The sequence below is a fragment of the Carlito syrichta genome, unplaced genomic scaffold (genome assembly GCF_000164805.1).
Source record: "Carlito syrichta isolate Samal-C Ts95f unplaced genomic scaffold, Tarsius_syrichta-2.0.1 Scaffold308322, whole genome shotgun sequence".
Lineage (NCBI taxonomy): Eukaryota > Metazoa > Chordata > Mammalia > Primates > Tarsiidae > Carlito > Carlito syrichta.
The window spans coordinates 2268-8121 of NW_007252418.1; positions in this window are offsets into that span (position 1 = coordinate 2268).

A 5854-nucleotide genomic window follows, 5' to 3' on the forward strand; every position below is an offset into this window, starting at 1 on the left:
TACCTCAGCCTCTCAAAGTGCTGGGATTACAGGCTGAGCCACCGAGCCCGGCCATCAAGTATTTTCTACTGGAGATTCAACTCCTCAGAGATGCCAGACTTTTATTGTCTACAATGTGAACTCCATTGGGGATGAGTGGTAGAGTTAACATTTATCACCCATACTATTAGCTGTGCTGAGGAGGGCAGTGCATAGGAATTTCATGTAAATGGATCTTTTAAAAAAGCACATGTGAGCAAAATGACATTTCTACTGTTATAACTCTGAGGTCACTTTTACTCTAATTTTTAAGCATTAGAATGGATTAGTAAAATCTAAGCAATCTGTTTCCAGGTCAAGCCTTAGGTTATGCTTTTTCATAGGAGAGTCTTTCTTCACAAAACCCAGGTAAGGTAGGAAAGCTAGTTCACCTTGCACCCTTTCCAAGTTGTCTTTAAATAACCCTACAGGAGATAAAATATACCAAAACACGGTACTTGCTACATATCTATCATGACAAAGCCCAACAATGAATATTGATTTACTTATAAATCAATACAAACTTAGTTATGACAAATTGACACTGACCTAAACATTTGTTCTACATTAGAAACGTCCTCAAAGGTTTTTTTGTTCTTAGAGTTAGAAATATTAAAAACAAAAATTCTGAATTTAGTATGTTCTTTTTAAAGAGTGAAAATGTCATTATGGTAAGTCTACTACTGATGGCTTAAAAGCAATTCCAACTGTCATGATTTTCCAATTAATTATATTTTGTTCTTTTTTTGGAGGTTAAACAAATTTTTTTCTTATATTATGTTTAAACCAGGTAATCACTCGGACTAAATAGTATTCTTTGGTGTTTTCTGAAGAATGAGGGCAGTGGCAGAAATTTAATATTTAGGAATCCATTTCACCTGGAACATTAAAGGAAGATGCGGTCAAACACTGGAGAGAGATCCAAAAATGTGCACATAAAATTCTTACCTTTATTGCTCCAATGATCCTATTATGTTGTGTCTAAATTAATAAAAAAGTGGGCTTTTGTTACCAAGTAAACATAAATCTCTAAATTTTTTCAAAAAAATTTGTTGAAAATATGTGAAGGAGGGTTATAATCTTTTACTATCAGATCAAATGTGACTAATTTCATTTGCTTACAAGTCCTCGAGAAAACTATTTTAAAAATATCAGAGGGGTATAAGCAAGAACAAGCACAAATGCCTTCATTAATGAGCAAAGTGAGAAAAAAGCAAATATCTAGGTTATGTGACATCAGAAACAGGATTTGACATGTGAGTAATGCCTTTCTCTTAGATGAACAAATGTCTCAATGAATAAATCAACACACCTCCACACTATAAAGCTCATTCAAGGCATTTCAGCTCCAAAGCTCTTGACCCTAATATTGGAATCTCTGTCCAGTGTTGATATTCATTGCTGAAGAATGAATGCCTTGTAATATTATCAAATTTCAAAACTATTATGAATCTTAAAACTGGTTAATTCTGCAAAATACAAGAATGACTCAGTATCTATTAATGCCGTTTGCCATAATAATAAATCAGAGTGGATATAAGCTACGTGATCATTGTTTACCAAAATGAATCTGATAAAATTCAATGTCTATTCTGATGAAAATGGGTAATAAAAAAGTTCTCATAAATTTATTATATAAAAAAATATTTTCAGTCATGTACCAGTCCCTTGATTCATATAAAAACATTAGGAGAAAACCTATTAAAGTCAGTGCAAGATAAGAACGCTCACTGTCATTATTATGATTTAACATTGTTATGAAATCACTAGTTAATTCAGTTGGACAAAAATAAAAAATGTGAACTAAAAATTAAGAAGAAAGAAGCACAATAATTTGCAGATGTGAGTATATATCTTAAAAACATAAAGACTTTTATCCAAAAATCTATCTGAAACAAGTATATATATAATATTTGTATTATATAATCATATAAAATAAATTATATATAGTAAACACATTTTATATATATGTGCATTTATACATAATACATTAAATGATATATGTTTATTTATTTATTTATTTATTTTTGAGTTGGAGTCTCACTTGTCACCCAGACTGGAGTGCAGTGGCCGCTCCCGGACACCGCAGCCTTGACCTGCTGGGCTCCGGCCATCCTTCCGCCTCAGCCTTCCAAGCAGCCGGAATTACAGGCATGCGCTACCACGCCTGGCTGATTTTTTGATTTATTGTAGAGATGAGGTCTCGTCAAGTTGCCCAGAAGGGTCTCGAACCCGTGGGCTCAGGCAATCCACTCACCTCAGCCTCCCAAAGGCGCAGGATTACAGGCTGAGCCACCGAGCCCGGCTTATATGTTTATTAACCTTTAGAAGTATATGTGCTTTATACAAATTCATATGCATTAAGTTCATATGGGAAAAATAGGTGAGAATTAGCAAAACATTTCTAAAAGTTTTGAGGTAGCACTAGTGTGCCTGATATGGAAGCATGGTATTAAGCAATAATAATGAAAGTTTAATATAGATGGGTCATTATAGATAAACCAATAGACTAATGGAACATTCTGAAATTGTCTTCAGTATGTATCAAAATTTTGTTTCTAATAAAGATAGCAATTTAAACCAACTCCAAACACAAAGATCGCTCCATCTATGTATTGAGTTAAATAGCTAACAATTTGAGAAAAAGAAAAAAAGTCATAAGCTCACTTATTCCAGCAAAAATAACTGTACTTACATCAATGATTTAAGTATAGAAAAGGGGGGGAACCATTCAGACTAGAAGAGATGAGATGAAATTTGAAAGATAATCTTAAAGAATCTGAGGCATTTCTAAATAATGCAGAAATTCAGATACCATAAAGAAGAAATTGATAAATTTGATAATATAAATTTGAAAAGCAATAATTTCCACCAAAAATAGCAGGAAAAGTAAAAAAAAACTAATGCAAGACATTATATATGCATAATATAATATGACATAATATAATATAATGGGTGCCAAAAAGTGTATACACATTTTAAGTATGATGTCCACTCAAAAGATGGCTTTAATCAAATAAATGATAGCACCATAAGACAGACAGGACATTCAAAGAAAATGGCAAACAGCATATTATACTATTGCTATTGTAATTCATTTCAACTTTGAAAAGTAACACATAGATAACATTTCTTAAGATGTATACACATTTTTTGGCACCCCAGTATATATTCTCTTTCTCATGCTCTCTGTAGCAGAGGAGACCCCCCAAAACCCTGGAATTTATTTATTAAAAATTGTATATTTATTCTTTTTTAATTATTTATTTTTAAATTTTATCTTATTTTATTTTAAAGCTGTGGGATACAGGTCAGAATTGCATACATAAGTGATTTAAGTACAGATGAAGTTTTGGGCCTCCCATTGGACCTTACTTCATCTGGATTAGGATCAGGCACCATTATTGATGTTATGTGTCTCCTTCCCCTGACTGTATCCCACTACTGTCAATCCCTTTTTTGTAGTATTATATAGATGTTCAGGGTCCACTTATGAGTAAGAACATGTGCTACTCAATTCTTTGTTTCTGTGGTAGAACACTGAGTATGATAGACTCCAATTCCATCTAAGTTGCTGCGAAGTCCATAATTTTGTCCTTCTTTATGGCTGTGTAATATTCCATTGTGTACATGTGCTATCTATATATTTTTTAATCTAGTCCCGTTTCAGTGGGTGGCATAGTTTGTTCCATGTATTTATTCTTTCATGTTTAGACTTCAGTCACCTTCAAAGTGCTCTCTGTTTGATGCAATATACCTATCAAGACTTTTTTTCACTGCTCTCAACAGTTTTTGAGCTCATCAATTTTGATGCCTTTTAGTGCTTCTGCTATTTTTTGTTTCACCTCTTCCACATCAGCAAAAGTTTTCCCTTTGAGGACATTTTTCCTCCAGGGAAACAAACAAACAAAAAGTTACTCAGGGCTACATGGGGTGAATAGGGAGCATGGGGCATGTGGGCCCTTCTATTTTTGATCAGAAACTGCTAAACACTCAATCAGGGCAGGCGCACTTGTATATCACTCATTGTGACATGAGCTAAGGCATTGAAAGAATCTCCCCCCCCCCAAAAAAAATTAACTGAAGCCAAATGCAGGGTCTCCCAACAGCAGTAGCTGGTATACTGATGATGCTGATGATTCCTAGAACACTTTCCTGGTGGGGGATGTCTGTACTACAAGGGACTTGTCCTCTGAAAGGTAATTCCAGTTTGTGTGTGTGTGTGTGTGTCCCCTCATATACCTCTATCTATCTATCTATCTATCTATCTATCTATCTATCTATCTATCTATCTATCTTACCCAGAGAGAGAAAGAGAGAGAAGGTTAGAGAAAGAAAGAGAGAGAGAGAGAAAGGAAGCATAAATTTGACTGGTATTTGAAAAGTTTTTACAATTTAGTGAGAGACCAAGATCCTGGCAGAAAGAATGGACAAAAAATATAAACAGGTATTTCACGGAAGAAATAATACTATATGCTTATACATAAAAATGTTCTCAACAATATTTGTAATATTAATTGACAAATTTAAACAGTTTTAGTTTGTTGTTTCAGGAGTTTTAAAAGATGCATAGTAATGGCAAAGATGTGGGTAAAACAGACTCACTCACATGACTATTGGTGGGAATATAAACTGGGGCAACATTTTTGGAAAGAAGTTTGATATAGCAATTCCAAATCTAGATATCCAAGTTCCCTATATATTATAGTATATGCCCTACAGACCCAAAGGTTCATTTTGGTACTATTTATAAAATGAAAGTCTGGAAGCAACATGAGTGATCATAATTGAGGACTAGTAAAAAAAACTTATGGTATCGCCATAAAAAGAATTGCTTTGAAATTATAATCTATATGTGACACTCTGGAAAGTATTCCAAGATAAGCTACTGAAATAAAAAATAAGGTATAGAAGACTGTGTATAATATCCTTCAACTATGAAAAATAACATTCATATATATATACTCATATGCATACACACGTATACATAAATATGTATTATACACACACATATATACAACAGATACAGATGTGTGTATAAATGAACAATACACAAAGGATATGGAAATAATTATTGGTCTGGATTTTGATAGCATTTCATTTTTCATTGCATATTGCTTTTCCTTTTTAGATTATTCTCCCATGTGTATGCACAATTTTTATTTTTTAAGTTGAAAAGCAAGTTAAAATAAAAAACAAATGAAAGTAGAAAAATTAAATAAAAAGCATTCAATTCACCTTACTGCTTTGATTATTCTCTATTTTACTTTATATATGTATTCTCTTTCAAACGTCAAACAAAAACTGACAACCTCTGGGAAATTTTCCCAAATAAATACAGAAAAGATATTGAGGCACAAATTAAAATTAATCTTACTTTCGTCCTGAGTGAATTAATAATTTACTATTTCTTTGACAACTCTGGAGATATATTAGAAATTTGCAGTGCCTTCTACTTGCTCTTATGACTGTCAATTATTGTTGTGTATTAGATGTGCTGAAGTCTAGGTAAAAATGTAAACTATATTTCTTTTGAAAGAATGCTAATGACTGCAGCACTTGCTTATATTATGCTATAGCTTTCTACGTTTCCATTGATATTATTTTTGGTTTTATCTTCTCCATCACATTGAGGATGGGTTATATCCCTATGTCTCTCTCTCTCTCTCTCTCTCTCTCTCTCTCTCTCTCTCTCTCTAGCTCCAGCTCTATCATCTGACTATACCCATTCTAAACCAGGCAATATTTGGGTGTGCAATATATAACATACATGTACTTAACAATTTAAGAACAACATTCTTGGTAATTTAGCTCTAAAAATAAAATCTAGTGTTCA